Source organism: Lolium rigidum, chromosome 5, assembly GCF_022539505.1.
Source record: "Lolium rigidum isolate FL_2022 chromosome 5, APGP_CSIRO_Lrig_0.1, whole genome shotgun sequence".
In the NCBI taxonomy this organism is placed as follows: Eukaryota; Viridiplantae; Streptophyta; class Magnoliopsida; order Poales; family Poaceae; genus Lolium; species Lolium rigidum.
Genome location: NC_061512.1, coordinates 230,479,629 through 230,490,233, shown reverse-complemented (window position 1 = coordinate 230,490,233; position 10,605 = coordinate 230,479,629). Strand labels below are relative to the sequence as shown.

Here is a 10,605-nt window from a genome sequence, read left to right as displayed (position 1 = left end):
ATTGTAATTACATTCCACTAGTCATTAACCCATGCAACTGCACGGGCTAGACCTTTTAAAACTTCTTATATGGAAAAGTTCATATGACTTACAAAATAATAGACAAATTATTTTTTTACGGATTATTAATAATCGTTTTCTCGCTTTTTCACATGGATACATAAAAGCTATATTTTCAATATATTTGTTATTGGATTGTATGGATTATAATTACGCTTTATAGAGCACCAGTTGCTTCACAACGTTATATTCACGTATAGTGCAAGCGACCTCACTTTTACGAACTATGTAATAAATATGATTGTAGAACTTCGTCTAGAAATTACATACTCAATTTCTTAAAGAATTATTTATCAAAATTATATGAGTTTACAGTCAACAATCAGAAATTTCTCTACAAAATTATCATCACCACTAAAAAGGACACATGATATATTTTGTTGAATTTTACAGAGGATCGGTAAAATTACTAAAAAGGAGGATTAGTTCTTGGATACCTTTTTTAAAAGACGAAGCTTTTCATCAGAGCCTAAATTTTATCTTTTTTTTCTGTATCTAGGACTACAACACAAATCAATATATATTTGATTATATCATAGGTAAACCATCGTACTCAGGATATTTCAAGGAAATAATATGACATCCGCCGATCCTCATGTGGTGTTTAATTAGTAGGAAACTATTAGCACATATATAAACATATCCTCGATGATATAATTACTATTTTGCATTTGCATAAACATATCCCGGATGATATAATTACCATTTGCATTTGCATACAATTGATGTAGGAGTCAACAATGTCCGATGACATAGGAGGAGGAGCATGGCGAGCCAAGTCCATCGCCCTCTCTTACAATATCATTGTGCTCGGAGTCTGTCATCCGTTCCCGAAAGTGTGGTGTTTAATTAGTAGAAAACTATTAGCACATATATAAGCATACCCCTGATGATATAATTACTAATTTGCATTTGGATAACCATATTCCCGATGATATAATTACGATTTTTCATTTGCATAAAACTGATGTTGGTGACAACAATGTCCGGTGACATGGGAGGAGGAGCTTGGCGAGCCAACTCCATCACCTCTCTTATAGTATCATGGTGTTCCGAAGTCTGTTGTCTGTTCGCGGCAGAGCCATCGATATCCCATCATACTCAATGCCAAATTTGTGTTGCAATTGTTCTTAACACATTTATATTTTTTATAGGACACACAGACCTGTAAAGTTTTTCCAAAAAACAGCTAGATAGAAAAAAATAAATTAATCAATCGAACTTTTATGGTCTGCCGATGCACTATCAAAGTTGTCTGCACGGACTTGCACCTAGGATCAGTTATTTTTGCAAAGAAGTTCAAACAAAAGTTATATTTTTCCAAAGCCTTTTTCCAACTAACATGCGTGCCTGATCAAGTTTCACCAAGGAGTAGTCGTGAGGGGTATAGTAAACCGATCAGACTCCTATGGGAAGTCTACATGCATCTTGTACTATTGATTTTTTTAGGGACTTGAACGAACTGTTTTTTTAGGGACTTGTACAGTATACGATTAATTATTTTAAGTACTTTATGCAGCATACATAAACAATAAACTTAGAGACTCCCTCAAAAAAAACTTAGGGACCACCCGTTCTTTACAAAGGAAACAAACTCTGGGACACCTGGCTAGAGGAGTAAGTTACTAAGACTCTTAATTAGGACCGGCTGAAGCAATATCTGAACAACTATATGAAACAAACTGTTTCGTGCCAACTCTGTTTTAATGTCTCACGATTTGTAACGACTCTATATAAACAACAGAAAACAAATCCAACGTGTCAACGTGACTTTTACGTTACATTATAAATCACAACTCCCTTGACTAATCATAGCCATTAATTTTAGATCTAATTGTCTTAATTATTCTGATGATGTGGATTAACGTGGTGTCTCGTATGGTGCCTCCAATTAGTAAATATAAGATGTCTTGTTGCAGGAGGTCCTGACATGATTAACAACAAGTTCTACCCCATGGTAGACGTTCGGGATGTCGCTGAGGCAATGCTCTTGTTGTACAACAAGGCAGGGACATCCGAGAGATACTTATGCTCATTGGACCAAATGGACCTAAAGGATTTGCTGGGGATTATGAAGACCATGTTCCCTAACTACAGTTACGCAAACAAGTAAAGTGCCTCCATATAAATGCCTTGTCATAGCTTGCTCATCGATCATTCTGAAATATTTAAAACCACTTTTTTTTTGTTGGCACTTGGCAGGATGGTTGATGTGGATTTTAACGTTACATTTACTTCTGATAAGCTCAAGAACTTGGGGTGGAAGCCAAGGAAGTTGGAGGAGATGCTCACGGAAAGTGTCAAGTCGTATGATAAAGCAGGTCTTCTCCGTGTTTCAGATGGCGAACCTTGCCGACTTCCCGTCTTCTTCCGCGCACCACCTGTCTAGGAGTGGAAATGATAATATTTGTTCCATTGATTTTGTATTTTTCTTGAAACATTGTCAAATATATTTTGGACAATTGGTGTGTAGGATCATTAGCTGGCCCATTCAGGATGGATGCAGATTCATCATGTGTATGTTTGATGTTTTAGCTAATCTATCAAACCATGGGCAGTTGCATGTTATGCGTTTATGAAACCATGAATGATGGTTGCATGTATAGTTTGTTTTTGATAAAATAATTATGGGATACATTGGTCCTGACAACAACATGCGGGCGCCTCGGCTAAGCCCAAACATGAGGAAACCGGTGGCTCCGCCCTGGGTGTGGTGGTGGACTGGTGGTGATCTCCTCCTCCCCCTGAGGGGGTTGGCTAGCTCGTTGTGGCGAATCTATGGATCCCACATCTAGTGAGGCGCGATTGCTAGTGAAAATTTGATCTAGGATAACCGACTAAGTTTATTGCGGGTGATGGCAGCATATACACATAGTTACCTAATTGAAGGCATTGTATTTGCAGACGGCATCTTCTCACTCATGCTGCTTTGGGGGCGGGGGGGGGGGCACACTAGAACTGGTTCCTCACTCATGCTGCTTTGGGGGGCACAGTAGAACTGGTTATCCTAGATCGAACGATGTTTTGCGCTTTTTGCATCGATCTCCCTCATCAGGGAATTGTTTTTGGAGCAACTGCTGGAGATTGGGAGCGGTGTGCATCTACCTCCTTGACGAAGACGAGTTTTGGTGGCACGGTGCAGCTAGGCCTCCGCGTGGGTCACAATATGGTGGACACGTGTAGGGTGGAGGCGTTGCCTGATGCCATGGCGGCGACGACATGTCTGGCTAGGGTTATGTGAATCTCTTCCCCGAAGATGGACCATCGGTTGATGGCCATGATGGATTTTGGAGCGAGTGCATGATAAGCTCGCTAAGGGTCTGCTACCCGGATATGTGCTCCTATTTTTACATTGGGAGGCTCAGTGATGTGTTGGAGATATGTCCAAGAGGAAATAATAAAGTGTGTGTTTATGATAAATGTGTGCATTCCATGCTATAATTGTATTAACTGGAAATATTAATACTTGTGTGTCTTGTAAACATAAAAGAGTCATTAGTAAGGCTCTTGTTAACCTAGCTTGTTGATTAATAGATGATCATAGCTTCATGATCATGAACATTGGATGTTATTAATAACAAGATCATATCACTAGGTGAATGATGTGATGAACACACACCCATAGTAAGTGTAGCATATGATCAAGTTATTAAGTTTGTTTTGCTACAATCTTTAAGATACATAGTAACCTAATCCTTCGACCATGAGATCATATTAATCACCTGCACCGGATGGATGCTTTGATGACATCAAACACTACTTCGTAAATGGGTAGTTATAAATGTGACATTAAGTATTCGGAAAGTATAGGTTGAAGCGCGTGGATCAAGAGTGAGATTTGTCCATCCAAATGATGGATAGATATACTCTAGGCCCTCTAGATGGAATGTCATCCAACTAGCTTGCAAGCATGTGACTGGCTCACAAGGGATGCCATATCACAATACGAATAAAGAGTACTTACACTCTGCAGAGGTTGCACACTTGTGCCACAACATTTGATTACATCCGTCAGGGATAGCCCTGAATAATCATAACTCAGTATGCGGATCATCAACCATTAACATTTCACTTACACATCCTAGTATAGGCACCTCCCCCATGAGTTTGGCCTCCCAGTGATAACTGATGGCGTGTAATACACACGTCCGTTGGGAACCCGAAGTGGAAGGTGTGATGCGCACAGCAGCAAGTTTTCCCTCAGTAAGAAACCAAGGTTATCGAACCAGTAGGAGTCAAGGAAGCACGTGAAGGTTGTTGGTGGCGGAGTGTAGTGCGGCGCAACACCAGGGATTCCGGCGCCAACGTGGAACCTGCACAACACAATCAAAGTACTTTGCCCCAACGTAACAGCTGAGGTTGTCAATCTCACCGGCTTGTCGTAAACAAAGGATTAGATGTATAGTGTGAATGATGATGTTTGTTTGCGAAGAACAAGTAACGAACAATTGCGTGAGATTGTATTTCAGATGTAAAGAATTGGACCGGGGTCCACAGTTCACTAGTGGTGTCTCTCCCATAAGATAAACGCATGTTGGGTGAACAAATTACAGTTGGGCAATTGACAAATAAAGAAGGCATAACAATGCACATACATATATCATGATGAGTGATACGTCTCCGACGTATCTATAATTTCTTATGTTCTATGCCATATTATTGATGATACCTACATGTTTTATGCACACTTTATGTCATATTCGTGCATTTTCTGGAACTAACCTATTAACAAGATGCCGAAGTGCCGGCTCTCGTTTTCCGCTGTTTTTTGTTTCAGAAATCCTAGTAACGAAATATTCTCGGAATTGGACGAAACGAAGACCCGTGGCCCTATTTTTCCACGGAGCTTCCGGAAGACCGAAGAACACACGAAGTGGGGCCACGAGGTGGCCAAGCTATAGGGCGGCGCGGCCCAAGCCCCGGCCGCGCCGACCTATAGCGTGGGCCCCTCGTGACGCCCCTTGACCTGCCCTTCCGCCTACTTAAAGCCTCCGTCGCGAAACCCCGAGGCGAAAAACCACGATACGGAAAACCTCATCGAGACGCCGTCGCCGCCGATCCCATCTCGGGGGATTCCGGAGATCTCCTCCGGCACCCTCGCCGGAGAGGGGATTCATCTCCCGGAGGACTCTACACCGCCATGGTCGCCTCCGGAGTGATGAGTGAGTAGTTCACCCCCGGACTATGGGTCCATAGCAGTAGCTAGATGGTTGTCTTCTCCTCATTGTGCTTCATTGTTGGATCTTGTGAGCTGCCTAACATGATCAAGATCATCTATCCGTAATTCTATATGTTGTGTTTGTCGGGATCCGATGGATAGAGAATACCATGTCATGTTAATTATCAAGTTATTATACATGTGTTGTTTATGATCTTGCATGCTCTCCGTTTCTAGTAGAGGCTCGGCCAAGTTTTTACTTTTAACTCCAAGAGGGAGTACTTATGCTCGATAGTGGGTTCATGCCCGCATTGACACCTGGGGGAGTGACAGAAACCCTAAGGTTGTGTTGTGCCGTTGCCACTAGGGATAAAACATTGACGCTATGTCCGAGGATGTAGTTGTTGATTACATTACGCACCATACTTAATGCAATTGTCTCGTTGTTTAGCAACTTAATACCGGAGGGGGTTCGGATGATAACCCGAAGGTGGACTTTTTAGGCATAGATGCAGTTGGATGGCGGTCTATGTACTTTGTCGTAATGCCCAATTAAATCTCACTATACTTATCATGTCATGTATGTGCATTGTTATGCCCTCTCTATTTGTCAATTGCCCGACTGTAATTTGTTCACCCAACATGCTTTTATCTTATGGGAGAGACACCTCTAGTGAACCGTGGACCCCGGTCCATTCTTTAATACTCGAAATACAAATCTGTCGCAATACTTGTTTTATCGTTTTCTCTCGCAAACAATCATCTTCCACACAATACGGTTAATCCTTTGTTACAGCAAGCCGGTGAGATTGACAACCTCACCGTTTCGTTGGGGCAAAGTACTTTGGTTGTGTTGTGCAGGTTCCACGTTGGCGCCGGAATCCCTGGTGTTGCGCCGCACTACATCCCGCCGCCATCAACCTTCAACGTGCTTCTTGGCTCCTCCTGGTTCGATAAACCTTGGTTTCTTTCCGAGGGAAAACTTGCTGCTGTGCGCATCATACCTTCCTCTTGGGGTTGCCCAACGAACGTGTGAAATACACGCCATCAAGCTCTTTTTCTGGCGCCGTTGCCGGGGAGATCAAGACACGCTGCAAGGGGAGTCTCCACTTCTCAATCTCTTTACTTTATTTTTGTCTTGCTTTATTTTATTTACTACTTTGTTTGCTGCACTTATATCAAAACACAAAAAAATTAGTTGCTAGTTTTACTTTATTTACTATCTTGTTTACTATATCGAAAACACAAAAAAAATTAGTTTACTTGCATTTACTTTATTTAGTTTGCTTTATTTACTATTGCTAAAATGGCCAACCCTGAAAATACTAAGTTGTGTGACTTCACTAGCACAAATAATAATGATTTCTTATGCACACCTATTGCTCCACCTGCTACTACAAGCAGAATTCTTTGAAATTAAACCTCGCTTTACTTAATCTTGTCATGAGAGAGCAATTTTCTCGGTGTTAGTTCCGATGATGTCGCTGCCCATCTCAATAATTTTGTTGAACTATGTGAAATGCAAAAGTATAAAGATGTAGATGGTGACATTATAAAATTAAAATTGTTTCCTTTCTCATTAAGAGGAAGAGCTAAAGATTGGTTGCTATCTCTCGCCTAAGAATAGTATTGATTCATGGACTAAATGCAAGGATGCTTTTATTGGTAGATATTATCCCCCTGCTAAAATTATATCTTTAAGGAGTAGCATAATGAATTTTAAACAATTGGATAATGAACATGTTGCTCAAGCTTGGGAAAGAATGAAATCTCTGGTTAAAAATTGCCCAACCCATGGATCGACTACTTGGATGATCATCCAAACCTTCTATGCAGGGACTAAATTTTTCTTCGCGGAATTTATTGGATTCAGCTGCTGGAGGTACCTTTATGTCCATCACTCTTGGTGAAGCAACAAAGCTTCTTGATAATATGATGGTTAATTACTTCCGAATGGCACACTGAAAGAGCTCCACAAGGTAAGAAGGTAAATTCTGTTGAAGAATCCTCTTCCTTGAATGATAAAGTTGATGCTATTATGTCTATGTTTGTTAATGATAGGACTAATGTTGATCCTAATAATGTTCCATTAGCTTCATTGGTTGCTCAAGAAGAACATGTTGATGTGAACTTCATTAAAAATAATAATTTCAACAACAATGCTTATCGGAACAATTCTAGTAATAACTATAGGCCATATCCTTATAATAATGGTAACGGTTATGCTAATTCTTATGGGAATTCTTACAACAATAATAGGAATACACCCCCTGGACTTGAAGCCATGCTTAAAGAATTTATTAGTACACAAACCGCCTTTAACAAATCTCGTTGAGGAAAAGCTCAATAAAATTGATATTCTTGTTTCTAGAGTTGATAGTCTTGCCTCCGATGTTGATCTTTTGAAATCGAAAGTTATGCCTAATAGGGATATTGAAAATAAAATTGTTACTACAGCAAATGTCATCCAAGTTAGAATTAATGAGAATATAAGATTAATGGCTGAACTCGCGTGCTAGGTGGGATAGAGAAGAAAATGAAAAACTAGCTAAAAAGAAAATGTAGCTAAAGTTTGGACTATTACCACCACTAGCAATGCTAATGACTCATATGTTGCTGCACCTCCTACTATCCATGATAAAATAATTGGTGTTGGCAATGCTTCTACTCCTAGTGCAAAGCGCGCAAAATTACCCGAAACTCGCTAAAACCGCCGAAACCGCCCGTGATAAAACCAGCTGAAATTTTTTCCAACCTTGGGGATGATAATCCCATTGCTTTAGATTGTAATGATTTAGATTTTGATGATTGCCACATCTCTGAAGTTATAAAGTTCTTGCAAAAACTTGCTAAGAGTCCCAATGCTAGTGCTATAAATTTGGCTTTCACAAAACATATTACAAATGCTCTCATAAAAGCTAGAGAAGAGAAACTAAAACTTGAAACTTCTATTCCTAGAAAGCTAGAGGATGGTTGGGAGCCCATCATTAAAATGAGAATCAAAGATTTTGATTGTAATGCCTTATGTGATCTTGGTGCAAGTATTTCTGTTATGCCTAAAAAAGTCTATGATATGCTTGACTTGCCACCATTGAAAAATTGTTATTTGGATGTTAATCTCGCTGATAATGCTAAAAAGAAACCTTTTGGGAAAGTTGATAATGTTCATATTATGGTTAACAATAACCTTGTCCCCGTTGATTTTTTTGTCTTGGATATTGAATGCAATGCATCTTGCCCCATTATATTGGGAAGACCTTTTCTTCGAACCGTTGGTGCTACTATTGATATGAAGGAAGGTAATATTAAATATCAATTTCCTCTCAAGAAAGGTATGGAACACTTCCCTAGAAAGAGAATGAAGGTACCTTATGATTCTATTATTAGAACAAATTATGATGTTGATGCTTCATCTCTCGATGTCACTTGAGATACACTTTCGCGCCTAGCCGAAAGGCGTTAAAGAAAAGCGCTTATGGGAGACAACCCATGTTTTTACTCCAGTATTTTTGTTTTATATTTGTGTCTTGGAAGTTGTTTACTACTGTAGAAACCTCTCCTTATCTTAGTTTTGAGTTTTGTTGTGCCAAGTAAAGTCTTTGATAGAAAAGTAAGTACTAGATTTGGATTACTGCGCAGCAGTTCCAAATTTCTTTGCTGTCACGAATCTGGGTCTATCTCCCCGTAGGTAGCTCAGAAAATTAAGCCAATTTACGAGCATGATCCTCAGATATGTACGCAACTTTCATTCAATTTGAGTATTTTCGTTTGAGCAAGTCTGGTGGCCTAATAAAATCCATCTTTACGGATCTGTTCTGTTTTGGACGTATTCTCGTCTTTTATTTCGCATTGCCTCTTTTGCTATGTTGGATGAATTTCTTTGATCCACTAATGTCCAGTAGCTTTATGCAATGTCCAGAAGTGTTAAGAATGATTGTGTCACCTCTGAACATGTGAATTTTTATTATGCACTAACCCTCTAATGAGTTGTTTCGAGTTTGGTGTGGAGGAAGTTTTCAAGGGTCAAGAGAGGAGTATGATGCAATATGATCAAGGAGAGTGAAAGCTCTAAGCTTGGGGATGCCCCGGTGGTTCACCCCTGCATATATTAAGAAGACTCAAGCGTCTAAGCTTGGGGATGCCCAAGGCATCCCCTTCTTCATCGACAACATTATCGGGTTCCTCCCCCGAAACTATATTTTTATTCGGCCACATCTTATGCACTTTGCTTGGAGCGTTCGGTTTGTTTTTGTTTTTTGTTTTGTTTGAATAAAATGGATCCTAGCATTCACTTTATGGGAAAGAGACACGCTCCGTTGTTGCATATGGACAAATATGTCCTTAGGCTCTACTCATAGTATTCATGGCGAAGTTCTTCTTCGTTAAATTGTTATATGGTTGGAATTGGAAAATGATACATGTAGTAACTCTAAAATGTCTTGGATAATTTGATACTTGGCAATTGTTGTGCTCATGTTTAAGCTCTTGCATCATATACTTTGCACCCATTAATGAAGAAATACTTAGAGCTTGCTAATTTGGTTTGCATATTTGGTTTCTCTAGAGTCTAGATAACATCTAGTATTGAGTTTTGAACAACAAGGAAGACGGTATGGAGTCTTATAATGTTTACCATATGTCTTTTATGTGAGTTTTGCTGTACCGTTCATCCTTGTGTTTGTTTCAAATAACCTTGCTAGCCTAAACCTTGTATCGAGAGGGAATACTTCTCATGCATCCCAAATACTTGAGCCAACCACTATGCCATTTGTGTCCACCATACCTACCTACTACATGGTATTTATCCGCCATTCCAAAGTGAATTGCTTGAGTGCTACCTTTAAAATTCCATCATTCACCTTTGCAATATATAGCTCATGGGACAAATAGCTTAAAAACTATTGTGGTATTGAATATGTACTTATGCACTTTATCTCTTATTAAGTTGCTTGTTGAGCGATAACCATGTTTCGGGGGACGCCATCAACTATTCTTTGTTGAATATCATGTGAGTTGCTATGCATGTCCGTCTTGTCCGAAGCAAGAGAGATCTACCACCTTCATGGTTGGAGCATGCATATTGTTAGAGAAGAACTTTGGGCCGCTAACTAAAGCCATGATTCATGGTGGAAGTTTCAGTTTGGACACATATCCTCAATCTCATATGAGAATAATAATTGTTGCCACATGCTTATGCATTAAAGAGGAGTCCATTATCTCGTTGTCCATGTTGTCCCGGTATGGATGTCTAAGTTGAGAATAATCAAAAGCGAGAAATCCAAAATGCGAGCTTTCTCCTTAGACCTTTGTACAAAGCGGCATGGAGGTACCCCATTGTGACACTTGGTCAAAACATGTGCATTGCAAAGATCCGGTAGTCCAAGTTA

At 39.8% G+C, this 10,605-nt stretch overlaps 1 long non-coding RNA gene across 1 annotated transcript; it reads left to right on the top strand.

Moving 5' to 3' along the window:
- Window positions 1-1,983: 1,983 nt before the first annotated feature.
- Window positions 1,984-2,628, top strand: LOC124658275. The gene is made up of 2 exons (XR_006989104.1): window positions 1,984-2,169; window positions 2,263-2,628. It is a non-coding gene; the product is annotated as an uncharacterized LOC124658275 (long non-coding RNA).
- Window positions 2,629-10,605: the final 7,977 nt, after the last annotated feature.